This window comes from Chiloscyllium plagiosum, unplaced genomic scaffold (genome assembly GCF_037043375.1).
Source record: "Chiloscyllium plagiosum isolate Xiang-an unplaced genomic scaffold, Cpla_swu_hap1 HiC_scaffold_19, whole genome shotgun sequence".
NCBI classification, from domain to species: domain Eukaryota; kingdom Metazoa; phylum Chordata; class Chondrichthyes; order Orectolobiformes; family Hemiscylliidae; genus Chiloscyllium; species Chiloscyllium plagiosum.
The window spans coordinates 34955613-34973774 of NW_028270157.1; positions in this window are offsets into that span (position 1 = coordinate 34955613).

Genomic DNA, 18162 nt, shown 5'->3' on the forward strand with positions numbered 1-18162 from the left:
GTCATCTCATTTGAGATAGAAGTGAACAAAAGCCTTTAAAAAGCATACAGCACATTTGGCAGTCTTGACAAACAAGAGAGGAGCAACCACAGCTTCAGGGCACAGACAAAACTCAAACTATACGAAGCCATAGTCTTGAGTCCTTTACTGCTAACATGTGATACCTTCACCAGTGCCTCTGCAGCATCCTCAAGATCCGATGGCAGAAATGTACCGCAAGTATTGAAGTCCGATCAGCAGTCAATGTCATCAGCAATGAGGCCATCCTCCTGCAAAGCCAACTGCATTTCGTGGGTCACAATTCCAGGATGGATGATACTCGCATGCCCAAGACCATATTGTATACAGAGCTGGCCACTGGTAAAAACAACCGAGGGGTTCCACACAAATACTTCAAGGATTCTCAGAAGCTGCTCCTTCTACATTCTGCATTGACAATAATCAAAACCCACATATCATGAAGACTAGAGGTGCTCCATTGGGAGTGCTATACGCACGTTTGAGACTAAGTGAAGAACCAGTGTAAAAGAGAAAAGGTAGAGAAGGTTACTCCCCAGCAGTGACTACATCTTAATTTACATCCACTGTGGAAGAATCTACAAATCATGGATAGGCCTGACTAACTATCAGCAGTTCTGTAACTGATGAGGAAAACCTTCCTAAAATCTTTGTTTGCAAAAAAATGTCAAGAGAATACCCTACAATGCCAAACATTTTACATGATACTTAGTCTCATGGGAAACAACGTTTCTAATGTGTCCATCAAAATGTTCACTTGAAAAGTGGATCCCACACCGAAAGGATACCTCACTATCCAAGTGAATTCACAAAGTTCACGCCTGCTTTTAGAAGTTCTAATTTATACAGGTAAAAGTCACAAACAAAAGGTTCTTGAGTTTCCAGAACAACTCAGTGACCTTAAGGCATTTCACATGTAATTTGGTAGACATACTTTAGAAACTCAAAATGAACTCGCATGCATCACTTCATAACTTGAATAAAGATATATGGATGGATAACAGTAGGAAGTGAGCACTCAGATCATGAGTGAATTCAAGTGTGTCTCATGATTGCTGATATTTAATTCAAATAATGTTCTTTTCTGTCATACACTTAAAATGCAATCTTTCAATAATCATATATGTGTTATGATATAGAGATTAGAAATTTTAAAGTATCATTGTGATTCATGACCACCTATGTGATTGAAAAAAGGATTTCCAGACTACATTCTCACAAGATCCTTTGATTTTTCATTGCTAGATATCTGGTATGTTTAACCATACACCAGGCTGTATCATTTATTTATCACCATGCCTAAGGGATATAAGTATTTTCTCCTAGTGTTTACCCATTTAATACCTGGTTTAGAAAGGCATTAGATCATAACATGAGTTACAATTAAATATTTAAATCATGAACTGCAAGAATCTATAATTTTTAAACTATGAGTTTTAATTTACCTCATACAGAGAGTGTTGGTGGTCACCTGCAGTGCTGTGTTGCTTGAAACTTTGACTAATACATAATTTCTGAATAAGACTGTGCATACAGTGAAAATAAATGAACACAATTTACTGAACATCAGTCAAATATTTAATCAGTTGATGAAGCACACTTGATCTGTTCCTCCAAAGATAATTAAAGACAACCTTGTAAAAAGACAAGGCAACATTTGCATTACATATACTATGAATCGGAGCAATACAAACAACTTGGCTCCCCTCTGTCTGTTGCACATTTAGGTTTAATTCTACTACCAGAGAGTTGGCTATTTTAACAGTGGCATTTTCTCCAAAAGTTGCAAACATAATTCCTTACAATGGGAATTGTCGAAATGAGCATGTTAAAGACAAATGAGACATATTTCCCTTTTCTTGCATAATTAGTCATCATCTTACTAATGCATAATAAGATTCTATCCTCAAGTATTTTCCCAATTTCCTAATTCTTTTGTGTAGGCGCAATTAATGCAACTGCAAACAATGGAAATGAAAGAAACTTGATCCCGACATCTCTCAGCATGACATGTGGATCTTCTACTGGCAATCACTTGATATGGACAGAAACCATGTGATTGCTTTTGTCTTTAGTCCTGTGGTTTTGAGTTCAATATTGAAGTTGCCACTGCAGTTCAGATTTGGGAATCTAAGTGAGTGCATTCAATAGATAGATTCTGGAGATACGTGACTCAGTTTTACATTAGGTAGTGCATCATCAGAAGTTCCACACACACACTGCTCAGACAAGGTCGTATCCAGGAATTTTTTGAATAAATTTTGTAAATGTTTGTTACAAAGAATTATTGCCTCTCCATTATCACAATGTTTTGTGTTCTGTATAAATAATGGAATTTCTATATGTATTCCAGTGTTGAATTTCAATTAAACTAGCTGGTTTCCAGTGATATTCACAGATATCTTTTCTAATGTTGAAGTGAAGAATGGAAAACATTCCCTCCACACACATTCTCCAATACAGTGACATAAAATGTTGTATTAATTCTAATGAGTCATAATGGATGAAATTTTTGTCGGAATTTTCATTCTGTTGCTGGTCTGAATTCCATACCAGGAATATGGAATTGGCTAGTGCTGAACCCGGGAAGAGGATTTTGAGGTGGTGGTCAATATCCAGGTGCCCCATCCAATAATGAAGAGAGCAGGATCCACATCTCCTAATAGCAGAAGTGACTGAGGCTCCACATGGCAACCAACAGCCATTCTGGGAGAGGTGGGCACTGCTGCTGTAGATGGAGGAACAGCAGCAAGCCTCAAAATCCGAGCGCCTTTGAAAAGTTTTCAATGTTTAAAAATTAAAGCCATTCAGAGCTGCTGATTGTGAAGGGAGTTGATTATCATTGTGAAGAGAGCCCCCATTCTCAGGATGGCTTGTGGACACAGCTATGGTCTTCTGGCATTTATGGTGACTGTTATGTAAGGGATTAGAACCCTGGAGCAAGCAAGTGTTGATGTCATGGAGCTACAAGTCACTAAGTATCAGTATCACAGAGTGGGTGGAGTTAGAATGTGCTAGAAAAAGCTGACTAGAAAACAAACTGAAATGTGTGATTCTCAAACAACATGACTGTTCAAAGAAAATAGTTTTGTTACTGCCTCATGTAACTATATGTTTAACTATAGTACTTAGTATGAATCATAGAATCCCTACAATGTAGAGCAGGCCATTCTGCCTGTCAAGCCCAGATTGCCAGTCCAAAGAGCATCCCACACAGACTCAGACCCCACCCCTTCCCTGTAACCCTGAATTTCCTGTAGCTAATCCATCTAACCTGCACATTTTTGGACTGTGGGAGAGAACTAGAGCACCTAGAGGACACCCACACAGACACAGGGAGAATGTACAAACTTCACGCAAACAGTTGCCCGAGGGTCGAATCAAACCTGCTGTGAGACAGCAGTGCTAAGTACTGAGTCACTGTGCCACCCCAATTATGTATAAAAACGAGTGTTTTATTTGAAGTTTAAACCTGAAGGTAGTCTTTGATTTTGGCTTCTCCACAACAAGGCTGTCTCAACCTGAAGATCGTTGTGTGGCATCAAAATTCATTTCTGAAGTGGGATACATAACTGAAAAAAGACCTGCGGCCAAGGTGGGGGAAATAAGAGGCGTTGCTGGTCCTGGGAAGCAGCCTCCACCTAATTCAATTGACTTTGCATCACAGGAATCCCCATATTCTTGTGTAAAATATTCCAGGTGGCACATGGAGAGTGATCTCAATTGGCATTTTAACGGGTCTCACTGGCTACACATGGTTGGCAGTCATCACCTCTCCCAGAAAAAGGACTGAGATGAGAGTATGATAGGACTGGCCTATTGGCTTGTTGTGAGAATTTGCCATCTCTGAGCCAAACTCTGCTGTGCTGTGAAAATCCAGCAGAACGTTTTCAGATCTTAAGGGTATGTCATAAAAAGCAGTTGGTTTCTCAAAATGCCTGAATGGCTTTTTTAAATTGGTGTTTTATGAATCAAACAATTCATCAATAAATCACAATGTTCAGAAACTGAAATGCTATTTTTGCAGCCATAAAGGTATATCAGAATTTTTAAAATCAAATCTATGATTTCACTGGGCTGAAACTTGCCCTATTTCAGTTGAGTACCATTTTCATCAAGTTTTATGGAGAAGCCCTACAGGTTTCCTCATGCTATTGCCCCGAATTGAATTCATTAACTACGTACCATACCCTGATGGTGTTCTTCTCACCTGATGTTTTCCTGATTCTCCCACTCATTGTAGCCAAATGTTCTAGCCACTGCCTGGATATCTTGAAGTGGACCAGTATTCCTGGCACCATATTCAAAAGGCCATTGCACACCTGACAAACACTAGCTTTCCTGAGGTGCCCTACATGGCTGCACATGGTTGGTGGATATCACAGCAAACAAGGAGGAATTGGTGTCCCACTTTGCAGATGGAGACCTCAAGATCCTAGTGGAGGGGCTGGTATAGAGGAGAAACATTGTCTTCTCCAAGGACTGCCAGGGGACACTGGGCTTGATCCCGAAACTTTGATTTTCCTGCTCCTCAGATCTGCCTGACCCGCTGTGCTTTTCCAACAACACACTCTCAACTGTGCCAGAAGAGCCTGGCCTGAGGTCACGATCAGAGTCTGTGGTTCTCAAATCATTTGGAGGAACATCCAGCAGTGCAGAAAGAAGGTGAATAACATTCTCCACTTTACCAGCATATGTGTCATTGTTTTCTTTCTGGTACCTCACATTCACTCCAACTCTGCTTCTGCACCCACCTACCCCCAAGGCTCATGCACTACCACTTCCACAATGGACTATTGTTTGCTCTCAACCAATCCAACATCCCCAAACTACTAACCCTGCATGGCCTCTGTAATATATATTCACTCTCTCAGCACATCCCACCCCTTTTTCCCTCATTGCCCAGGACTAACAGCTGTGTCAGCTGCTTTCATCTCACTCAATCCCTTCCTTTCTTTCATTACAGGAATAAATATCCACAACTGAACCGAAAGAGCCAAGATGGGTGGTGGGGCTCCTCAGCCCCTTGGAGGAGAGAATCTTGATCCTTGTGGTAAGGATTTGGAGAGGTTCTGTGGGGACAATGAATCATCACCGAGCTACCAACCAAACAAAAAGCCACATTCCTGCAATGTAACTCTCAAATTAACCCCACTGTCAAGGCAGTTTTTACCTCATGTTTTTACTACCTATAACCCTTGGTTGTAATGCTCTCTCCCTCTCTTTAGTATCTTGCAGGTAATTGTAGCATGCTCACTTTGGCCACGGTCATGAGGGATGCACGACTGAGCATTCGCTCCTCCACCTCTGAGGAGGAGAGTATGGAGGCTTCAGGAGAACCACCAGCGATGCTGCCTCTTGTACCCTTCAGCAGGTCAGACACTGACACCTCAGAGGGTAGTTTATCTAGCGAGCACCTTGCCAGTGAGCACGTTGCTGCCACGTCTCCCACAACTGGTCAGGGAGAAAGCAAATCTGGTTGCAGCCATATAGAAATTGGTCAGAGACCAGGAGTGAACTGCTCAGCCTCATACAGGAGAGGACCCTGTGGTGTTGGAAATACCAGGACTTCATCCAAATGCACAAGTAGACACAGGAGCTGTTTTATCATGGGCACCGTGACACAATGGTTGTAGGACTGCGGCAATGCTGCCTCAAGCTTGCAATCATGTGGCTGCATCCATAGCCAGGTTGGTGGCTATTATGGAGAGTTAGGTCTGGCATCTCACCACCTGCTAGATATATGAAAGGACCTTCCCCTGTTCATTATCAGCCAAATTCAGCACCAACGACAAGCCAACAAGCATAACAAAGGACCTTGACCTCACTCGATTTTTCCGTTCCTCACAAGGCAACAAGGCAGTTCAGCCAAATGGGTAACCACATACAGGATCCAGAGAGGTCCCCTGTCAGGCCACTCCAGAGATGGCCAATTCTCTGGCAGGGGCACAAGCAGCATATCTGGGACCACTAGAGACAAATTCTCCCAGAGTTTTAGCATCTCCTGAAATTCCCACCCAACACTCCCCCTCCCCATCTGAGTCTGCATCTGTCCTCTTTTAATCTCTCAGGATAAGTGGGAAACATGCCAGGTCTTATAGTTCACTGGCCCTCCATGATGCTAAGGTGCTGCTCACAAACAACAGTTCTCTCCTCAAGTATGATCCATTACCCTCGCATGCTCTAATGTCTCACCCTCATATTTTGAGTTGACAACCCTCCACTGTTGCTATCCATTCTGCTTCCAACATTCAGTGTCCATTCCCCACCATTAGGTTCACCAGTCTACTTCCTGAAATACACCTCACTTTCAAGTTTAGTGGACAGAGCCCCCAGACTGACCTTGACCCTTACTCTTGAGTAACATGACGCACTCCCGAGACTGAAGAGAAACAGAACACTTGGACATAACTGTCCTGACCGGACGCATGACTGTGTCCAAACTTCCGAACTGACATCAAAGGTTTGCCCTTGACTCCAATGTTCCAAGTACCTTGATCAAGAGATACCTCCCTGAACATAGTGAGGACTATTTCTCTAAAACTGAGATATGGCCATTTGCACATAAGAACAAGCAGCATGCTCGCTGAATAGGTTGCTGACTCATGGTACAGGTGTGAAATTGATGCAGTAATGTGGTGTCTGGCAGGATGTCTATTCACAGTTAACAACCATGACAAGCTGCCTGGCTTCATATGAATGCTGAACAGCTAGGCAATTCAGTAGTACTGGGAGCCTTTAAGTTCTGGCTAAGGATGCAAAGTGCAAAAAGACAAGACAAGGCAGAGATGCTGTGAGCATCCAGAAATGCAGAAAACCAAAGTGAGTCCTCAGAAAGTAAGCGAACAGCCTGAAGATACAGTCCGGATCAGTCAGTAGGCTGGGTGCCTGACCCTGAGTAGACAGTGTCCTCACAGCAGAATCGTTGCTTAGGACTCTGACATTGGTTTGCCTGGTGCAGATGGCAAGGCAGTGGAGGAGGAGTATTGGCCCAGCAGCGTAAGTTGGCGCCTGAGGATCAGCGACTTTGACATTGGTTGGGTCTGGTGCAGATGACAGCGAAGTGGTGGAGGAGGGAAGGTGATGCAGGCATGGTTGATGGTGATAAGCTGACTCAGGATTGATGGACTCTCTTTCAGCTGCATCTTTTTTTCCCCCTTATTCTTAAAATATTCAAAATGGCACCAAATCATAGCGACAAATGAAAAGCTTTTCACTATATTCTGTTGTATTCTTACTGTAAAATACATGTGACAGAAAAATCATTCATTCATTGAAAGGGCACCATTACAGGCAGAAGCATACTGTAATTGAATAGGACTTGATGGTGTGCCATGATGGTGCAAAGAAGCTGGCATATATCAGAGGCCAGCGTCCATGGAAGTGGGTGCATGTAAAAGCTGTCCATGGAATGTGCCCTGAGATGTTGATGTTGGGTGTTCAAGATTGAGGTCTAAAGGAGCAATCAGAAAGTTGGATTTGCCAACTACCTGCACTGATTTTCTTGTCAGGTGTTCTCAGTGCCTTGTTTGGCAAAGTTGGGTGTTAATGAGACTGATAATGAGCAATGATTCCCATTAATAGGCATCTCACTTCTCCCTAGTCAGAATCTTGGCATGCTGTCTATTGGAAAATATAACTAAAAGAGAAATTCTGGAAAATCTCAGCAGGTCTGGCAGCATTAGTAAGGAGAGAAAAGAGCTGACGTCTCGAGTCTAACTGACCCTTTCCTTTTATCCAGGAAAATATAACTAGTTGCTCCTGACATTGAGAAAGGCCCAACCCAACTCCTTGTGATTCTCCCAGATTTCTTACTATTTCTTAAAATGTTCAAGGTCCTGTAAGACTCCATGTTTAATACTTGATTTGTAGGATCACAGACTACAAATATAGTTTTCTTTTCCATTCATAAGAGTGATAATTTTGCAAAACACAAATTCCAAAAAATGTAAACTATGTTCAGAAAGTGAAAGTGGACCTGTCCGTGACATTTTATGTTGAAACAACTGCCATGACTCTGCTTGTTACTGTAAAGTTGTCAACTAAATTAATATACTGGTGAATTTCAGGATATAGATGATTTTCTGGCTGTAGTTCTCTCAGATTTCACCAATAAGCTACAAATATGCCAGCCAGATCCACAATTTCAGGTTCTGATTTAAATTTTGTACACTGGTAAGAAAGCATTCTGTGCCAGGAATGAAAATTGACCATGTTAATGACACGATGCACTCAGTTTTCCTCAGTCTTTGTACAGCATACTTTAGATGCACTGCCTATCCAGCAACCAGGGACAGGACACATAGGAAAATCAGTTTCTGTTCCTCATCAGACAGCTCGAACAGGTTAACAATAACTGTGCTTATATGTGAAACTCTGAGCAAAATGTTTTCTGTTTGCCAAAATTAAATTCACAAGCTTTCCTCCAAATTTTCTTCAAAGTCCATATAATACATATATACACTAGCTAAAAGATTCAAATCATATCAATGCATGGCTTTAAAATTACAGCAGAACTAGAGCCAGATACAGACTAAGCCTGAATCAGACTAACTGATTAGCAGGGATACATTTTAAAAAGATTTCATATCATTAATTTTTAATGACATGTGGGTGTTATATACAAATGTCCACCTAACTGTGATGATTCAAAGTAAATATGGAGTTTGATTAAAGATCCTATTGACCAGGGTAATAAGTGTTTGGTTTTCCAGCCGATTTCGTTGACACGATTATACTGAAGCAAAGCCAACTGTTTAGATCTATTTCTGTGATATCTTAGAACTATATGAAAAAAAAGCATAATCATCCACAGAAAATGGAAATCAGAATCACATTTTTAAAAGTTTTTTATACTAGGTTGAATATTTTACTCCTTCATAAAACCAACTACTTTTAAAAAAGAAATTTATGGTCAAAGTGAAATTTGTAAAACAACATGAAAATTCTACACTTATTTGGTTAAAGAATATCAGTACGTATTTAGATGATCTGTCTTCATAATCAATTAGGATGAAATCAAATTCTTGTTGCTTTGTTTTTGTCAGAGAGATTGGGTAGAGATTAATGGAAATAAAAAAAAATCCGCAAAGAATTAGGCTGCCCATTCACTTTCATCTTTTACACAAATTCAATATCTGCCCAAAGCTGTGGAATAAACCAACTCAGGGTAAGTGAGTTCCCAACATTTTCTGACAAATCTTTCACCAGTGGCAATTAGAGTTTTAACTGACTGAAATTCCTTCTATACAAATAGTCATGTCTAAATATCAGAGACAACCATCAACAATCCTTGCACCTGCTTAGATAGAGCTACATTCTCACTGGAAAATCTGGCAGAGATGTCATCAAGGTAACTGAATTTCAAAGACACTGGATATACTGGGTAGAGAGGTGATGGTTACAAAGTAAGTAATCCACTATAAAGTTCTACAGATACTTAATGTAGTGTTAGACATGTATCATTATACAACAACATTTCTTTTTGTATTAAAATATATGACACATATAGGAAGTACAATCCTTCAGCATTTGACCTCCTATTGGACACTACACAGGGCACATGTTAGCAAAGAGCAAAGGTTTCCTGAAAATTCACATCTCCTTAGACATTACCCATCTAGGTGATACACAGAAAATTTTTATTGATTCTGAGAGTAGTTGTACAATATAAGTGGCCATTCAGAGACACACCTTTAGAGAACAGCTGCAGGTGTTTCTCAATACTGACTTCTTGCAATTTATAAATATTGGTAATTAAAGTGTGACACTTACAGAAAATAAAGTGCCATACTCTTGTGTAATCACAAATTGGATAATGCATTTTTGTAAGGATATTGTGTGTATCCCATGAAGATTAAGTTTCCTGCTCAGACAAGAGGAAAAAATCCTTGGTGTATGGTTCTAAGTGATATGTGCTATTATGACAGACCAGACTGACTTTGAATACTAAACAGCCTAATGTTAAGATTCAAATGAAAGGGATTAACAACACAAAAATGGAAAATTACTTTATACCTTAGAAATCTTAAGTGCGGAATGGTGCTCTTCAGGAAACATGCCTCAATGATTCTGAATGCAAATTAACAGAAACTGTAAGCTGATTATGCTGTGAAGTATAATTTATAGCTAAATTGTTCTGATGAAACAAGAATGTTGAAAAATTGGGCTGGCACCCACCGTTTGTGTGTTGTTTAGGTCCATAATGACAGTTCCGTTGAGTGGCATATGCACACTTCAAGCATTGTTCAGAAAGTCAGTAACACAATCCTTAAAAGCACAGGCAAAAAGAATAAGACCATAAGATATAGAAGCAGAATTAAACCATTTGGCCAATAGAGTCTACTTTGCTATTTGATCATGACTGATACATTTCTTAACAGGATGCTCCTGCTTTCTCCCCGTAGCCCTTGACCCCCTTAATAATCAAGATCCTATCAATATCTGTCTTAAGCACATTCAATGGCTTGGTCTCCACAGCAATAAATTCCACAGATTCACTGCTCTCTGGCTGAAGAAATGCCCTTGGAACCTAGTCTTTCCTAATAGTGGAAACACTTTCTCCATGTCTACTCTATCCAGGCCTCTCACTATTCTGTAAATTTCAATGAGATACCCCCTCATCCTTCTAAACGCCATTGTGTACTGACCCAGAGTCCTCAACCGCTCCTCATATTACAAGCCCTTCATCCCTGGATCACTCATATAAATGTTGTCTGGACCCCCACCAAGACCAACATATCCTTCCTTAGATACAAGGTCCAAAACTGTTCACAATATTCCAAATGGAATCTGACCAAAGCCTCATAAAACCTCAGTTATATGTGTTTTCTCTAGTATTCTAGCCCTCTCAAAATGAATGGTAACATACAATTTGTCTTCCTAACTGACAATTGAACCTGTATGTTAAGCTTAACAAAATCCTAAACCAAGGCCATTTGGCAATGTATTTTATTGCATTCTTACTGTAAACCTCTTAAACTACCATCTCTGAATACCCCACAATCAATAGTCTGGGTTTTCCATTGACCAGAAACTCTACTGTATTCACCATATAAAATTAATGGCTGCAAAAGCAAGTCAGAGGTTAGGAATCCTGAAACTCACCTTCTGACCCTCTGGAGCCTGTCCATCATCTACAAGATTCAAGTCAGGAGTGTGATGCCTCCTGGATGAGTGCAGCTCCGTCCAGGAGAATGCAGCCTTCTTGATTGGTACCACATCCCTAAACATTCAATCCTTCCATCACCAATGCTCAGTAGCAGCTGTGTGTACCAACTGTAAAATGCACTGCAGAAATTCACCAAGACTTCTTACACAAATCGCTTCCAAACCCAGGACCACTTCTATCCAGAAAGATTATTTGCTGTATAATGTATATGTACTACACTTGAGCATTCCAAAGCCACAGACTGATGCATGACTGGATCATCTGTGACCAGGCCTTTCCATTTCATACCTGACTGACATAAGAAATCGGTGTAGCTGATAAAAATGGGCCATAGGTGTATAGACCACTGGTCTCCTGAAGATGCACTGTTGTTGCCTTGATTGTTCTGTGGATGCTGTGAAGGTTTCATAGATATCACTCTGAATTGTATACTTCAGAAACTCCTGCAAATGGATGAGAAAAAATGGAGGAATAAAGGGAGACATTAACGTTATCTGACAAGTAGGACAAGATGTGGGAATGAGAAAGAGGAATCAGAGCATATATATGCAGCTGATGCCCACACGTGGGAGGTGGACGCACGGGAGACGTAGGAAAACTTTATCTATGTATCTTGCCAACCAGAAATGGACCTATTTATGCCCACCATCTATATCCTGTTAAACAATCAATCAATCTCCTATCAATGCAAAAACATTACCTCACTACACCATGAACTTTTATTTTCAACAATAATCTTTGAAGTGACATCTTAGCAAATGCTTTCTGGAAATCAGAGTACGGTGCATTCACAAGTTCCTCTTTATCAACAGCACACTACTTCTTCAAAGGACTCCAATGTGTTGGTTAAACATTTTCCTTTCAATGAGAAAGTGTTAATTCTGCCTGTGATCCTGAACTATCCTATGCACCTCACTGCAAGAGGTTCCTCTGTAGCTATTGCAGAGATGCTGGGTAGAAACTGCGTGAGTACTTAAAGTGCCCTTGATAGGAATGCCCAAAAGTGTCATGCTGCAGCTCTTATTGCCCCTTGGTGCATGATGGCACCATCCTGCTTGCTAGTCATTGAGGTGCAGCTGTTTGGGTGTCCATGGGCACCTTTAGCCACTCATTATCCCACTATTGCAGCATATCAGCCAGCAGGGTTGCCAATCATTTCATAAAAGAAGCAATGTACTCAACATCCTGGAATCATAGAATCCCTACAGTGCAGATAGAGGGTATTTGGTCCATCAAGTCCACACTGACCCTCCAAGAAGCATCCTGCCCAAACATACACCGCCAACCATATCCCCGTATTTACCACGTTCAATCCACTTAGCCTACACAACCCTGGAAACTATGGGACAATTTAACACAGCCAGTTTACCTAACCTGCACATCTTTGGACCGTAGGAGGAAACAGCACCTGAGAGAAACCCTCACAGGCACAGGGAGAACATGCAAACAGACAGTCATCATAGGCTGGAATTGAACCCAGGTCTCTGACAGTATGAAGCAGCAGTGCTAACCACTGAGCCACCATGCTGCCCAGCTGAAACATGGCAGGGGTTTTAACCTGGAAGGATACTTGCACCAGTCACACATGTCTACTCAAAACATCTGGCAGCTGTACCAGATTTTTCTTCCATGTTTGTCTTTTCATCTCCAACAAGCTGAATGTAACCCTCATCGGAGGCTCTTCATCAGCCTGGGATGTACCAAGGGCTTGAATTTCAACAACCGTGGGATTGAATCTGGTTTGGCTTTTCTCAGCATCTGTCAAGTGCATTGTTGAATCTTGTTGGGTACTTATCAAAGTCTGACCAGACGCCATTGCTGAAAATATCCCAACGAGCGTCAATATGTCTGCTGTTGGGAAGACAGTCCTTAAAAACAACTATTTATGTGAAGGAAGCTGAAAGAGATGGAAAGAAATTGGACAACTTCTGTGCTGAAGAGGTTTTATCATCTGATTTCTTGGAACTGAAAGCATGTCACCTATTGTTAAGAAATAAATATATCAGATATCTTTTGAAAGGAAGCCCAGCTTTCAAGTAAGTGATGGGTTTTATGGCTTTAATTGCTTGACCAGCTTTAGTTTGGAAATGATGGGGCTTATGTGAGAAAGTGCCTTTGCAACACTTTTCAGGAATTGGTTCTTGTTTTCCAGGAGCACCTTAGTCTGCCAGTGGAAAAGAGATCTTCAAGAAGTGGCAACAAATAGGAAGCTCTCTCTCTCTCTCTCAAAAAGGAAGGAACTTTATGGACAAGCTATACAGATCTCTCACAGAAAAGTATTATCTGAGAACTTGAGAAAGCTGCAGAAATCAGAATTTTTATTGTCCTCTTAAATTTGGAAAGTTAAACAGCTATTCCTAATCGACTCTCATCTAAAGTGCAGTCTGATCTAAATATTTCTCATTCTTTGCCAGTTGCTTAATTAAATTGCAGAGATGTGTGCAAGTGGGCATTAGCAGGGAACCTGAAGACATACCTGGTGTCACAATCGTGCCAAATCAATCCACGGTTCAGAGCATTCAATGTATGACCTTCTCCTTCTCTAGGCTGGCCAGCTGAAATATTTCTCACTTCCTGTCAATGGCCATAAGACACCATCTCAGATAAACATGGACGCCTGACCAGAATTTGCAGCAGAGGGTAGCAATGAAGGCACTGTGTCCAGTGCAGGAAAAGGGTAATGGCTAACTCTTCAACACAAAGGTGAGTTTGGCTGGCAGAGAGCCAAATGCGGTCAATAACAGGGGCCAGCACAAATGTGTCTCAAAGGTGCCTCCCTCACTATTCCTCATGTGTGGTCTTCCCATCTCTCGTTGCCACCCTACTCCTTCTCTTCTCCCCTTATTTACCCCACCTACCCTCACTTGCACATGCTGAGTCCTGTCCAAGATAGAAATGTCGATCCCCTTAAGGCACAAGCAGGTAATATGTAATTGGATGATTGAGTTTATTTTAAAAGAAGAGCTAAATTCCTAACAAAAACCTGAGTTCTTCCATGGTGATGCCGACATTTGGACAGGGAAAGAGTTAAGAAGGTAAAGATGAAACTGATGTTTGTTCTGAACTATAACTTTGCAATAAAATCCTTATAAAGCTTTGAAAGTCTGTTGCTGCCAAATTCAGCACAATATATATAGTTTTATGAGACACCTCCCTCATTTATACTCTGTCCCTCCCTCACCCTTCATTCTTCAAACAATTCCCCACTCACCTCACACATACTTTTCCTCCCTCCTTCATACACAGTCACACCCCTCCCTACCATACTCTTTCTTTCACTCACTATCCATCTCAGAGTTCTGTTCCCAGTCACTCCACTCTACCATCTTGAGTGCCTCCTTCAGGGTAGCTGCAGATGAAAGTCAGAACATTGTCATTCCACCAACTCAGAAACCATCTTCTGCTTCACGTCCAGCAGGCATCTCATCACTTGCAATCTTGCCCCCCCCCCCAACTCCACTGAAGCAGGCTCAGCATTGTCACTGATCCCACTGTGCTAGTTTTAGATTCCAGGAAGCTTCTCATTTGCCCTGCTCATTACTAATCAAAGAATTAATATCTATATCTGTCCCGCATTAGCTGCTGATAAGCATGAGGACTGACTTCTGGTTATTGCAGATTCCTCCACATGTACTTCCTGCATTTGGAACATCAGTGTTCTGCCAATTATTCCCCTTCTTGGGCTGTAATATAACCATTGATGTGTCATAGCTATGTCAGGCAAGTATGGGCGAGATGGTATTAACATTTGTTGCAGGTGTCACAGGCAAAGGGGAATTGGGGTGAACTTACATTATGATTCCTTTTCTTCTCCTAAGCTTAAGACCGTAAGGCATTGCTTAATTTACTCCTTGCCTTTTTTGCTCTCACTCTTTACTGATGTAGTCTGAATGGTGTTCCAAAACCCTGGTTTGCGGATCCCAACTTTTGAAACAAACCCTCAGAAAATTCATTCCAATTAAATCAAAGATTGGGTTTATTTAAGAAACTTTAAAAATGTCAGGAAAATTTACTTCACTACTTCATTCACGTACAAAAGTATACAAAGTAGAAAGAAAGGAAAAGAAAGATTGCAATTTACAAATTCCTTAAAATATCAAAGTTATAAAAATTAGTTTACATGAATTAGAGTCCATGAGTCAAAGTCAGTTTTTGTGGTAATTGTTATCCCGGGAGCAGTTAAAGGTGAAGTAATACTCTTGGCACTGGAAATATTTGTCCAGTTTGGCAAGCAATGTCCAAAATTTCTGGAGATGAGACTTTTAAGAGAAAGAGAGAGACAGAAAGCAGGCTAAGGCTCAGAGTTGTCCTTCTGATAATGTAAAACCAGCAGAATTGGAGAATTGTATATTTAAACAATTCAACAAACTCCCAATTTCAGTCAGGTGACAAAGAGAGGCATTTCAGGTGCTGCAGGTCCATCTCAGTGGCTAATTGTTGAGCTAATAGTGTAGTTGTACCTTTCCCATAAGAGTTTCCATCGAGTGATAAGATAACTGCAAGAGAGTTAGCGCTTATTGTATCAGAATGGATCTTGCTGTTTGTCCATAGCTGGCTCAAATTAGACAAGTCACCTTCAAGTCCTTTTTGTCCGCTTTGGCTGAAGTGTCTATAAAATGCAGTGAGTTCTGAAGCTCCTTGAAATATGAGAGCCATGGCCATTATAAGAGTTCTAAAATTTTTAAGGAAAATAGAAATTAAACCTGAAAATATAGAACAGAATGCAGTTTTCATTAGGATTTGACTTTATGCCTTTTGGCCATGATACAGGGCAGTCATATATATAATCATAAACCTAGGATCTGGATTGAAAGTCATTTGCAGTAAACCATATCAGGGCAGCCTCAAATGTATTTAAAAGAAAACATGCCAAACAATTAACAGTCTGCCCTGGCAAGCTTCCAATCTCCACTTTATGCAACAGATACTGCATGTACTTAAAATGAGTTGAATTCAGTGTGCACCCCACTTAACAATTGTAATATATAATAGGAGTAATATGTTCCAGCAACTTCTTGGTTGACTCACAATGTTCATAATATGTGGTGGTAATTTCTCTCAATGTGAAACTCATTTAATAGCTTATTAAGGAGTTATTTTTAAATTACTTCCTTGGTGGTTTATTGGGATGGAGCATATGCTGCTGTTTTGATTTTTAATGTAAATTATAATCCTCCTACTGAATTGTACTTTATAAATTAATTCATTTCTTCACGTCTGTCTCCTACAATATGGCATCTGTGATCTCTTGAGTGTCATTGTCACAACAATAATCATTTATTTTATTTTGGGAAGGCAAAATGTGTCCTTATGTTTTAAAAAATGTTTGTTCAACCTCTAATTATACTTGATATTATTACCTTGAGGTGGGAATAATAAGCTGATCCACGACATTGTTCGCATCAGTAGCTGCTTTCAGCAGGGAGGGAAGAGTTAGAATACTAGGCTGTGCTCCAATGGAGATTAGTGTTAATGTGTGGCAGCAGGGATTGTGAAATCCCTTTGATGGAATGTAATAATCTCCTTTTGTGGGCCCATTAAATCTCCTCCTTCCACCACCCACCACTTAGTGCCCTGGAATCCTAAGGCCTGAATTCTGTTGATATCCATTAAGCACTTGCTATAGCAGAAAGTTACACAACTTTCCAGCAGAAAGAGTCACTTGCACATTTCTGAAGTAGATGAAGTTTTATCTGAATTATTGGTGCAGAATGTTACAGGAAACGTTAGTATCTAAGGCTCATCTAGAAGTGATTTGGATATTGAAATACAGAAATGAAATTTCAAAATTTGCAAATAATAACTATGATAGCCCCTTCAAGGCAAATGGGGAATCGTGAATGAATCTCCTCGTAGAACCCGTGAAGTGCGTGTTTCTTTGGTACCAGGCAATGGCCTGCCAAGCTGGAAGTCATCAATTAAGCCCTTTTTGAACTAGGCCCATGGCCTTCTTGTGGCACAGTGGTAGTGCCCCTACCCCTGGACTGAGAGGCCCAGGTTCAAGTCCCACTTGCTCCAGAGGTGTGTAATAACATCACTGAATAGTTTGATTAGGAAAAGTAGGTTAAATTAAAAATTATTTAAAATTGAAGTAGGCCTCTCCTCAGCCCTGAGCTTCCCATAGGAGCCAATGCCCCACAACCTGAGCTGCCTATTGGGTAAAACTGGTGTATCTTATCACCTTACAAACAGCCAGTGTCTGAGTAGGGTCCTGCTGCACATCATCCACCTTGATTCTATGTCTGCCATCTGGACATGTCATGTTTATCTGTCACTGATGAGTGGGAATCCCCATCGGAGGGCACTCTATGCAGAAGTTTTCCCTCTTTCCATTGGGGTCCTGGTGTTGAGGGTATTGCACACAGCATGCTCTTATAAACACAGACTCTGATGGTTCATGGACTCCATGCCCAACTGTTTATTTTACGGTGCTGTGGGGTCCATGAATCATGTGTATATTGGTTGTCATTGATTGCATCCTCTTTTTAGTTATTTGAAAAATCTTTTGCTGTGTTTTTGGTTGGACTTAAGCCCCATGCTCCTGATCTTTGGGAACCCAGTGTGGAGGGGTGTAAGCAGATCAAAGGACCTCTGCATGGGTCTGCTCCTGGGCCTGACTAGGCAGGCTCTAGGCAGCAGTGGAGGCGCTCATCTCTGCTGACTGTCAGCCCCTTTCTCTGTGGTTACATTCCTGCCCAGGTGTCCTTGGAAAGGGAGCACGTGGTGTCCATCAATGCTCTCAGAGTTTTTAAAGAGATGTGGGCAGCGTGGGGGATCCAACTCCACTTTGATTTAGTCACTTCCCTCTCTACCTACCTCCCCCCCACCCCCCCACACTTTTGATGGTTTGTATTGTCCTTAATGGGATTTGCATGTAAAGATTTAAGCAGCTACATGGGTGTTTTATTGGTGGTGCTTATTGTTTATAAAGGGGGGAAAAAGGCCATGGTGATTTTGGTGGTGGGAAAGTCATT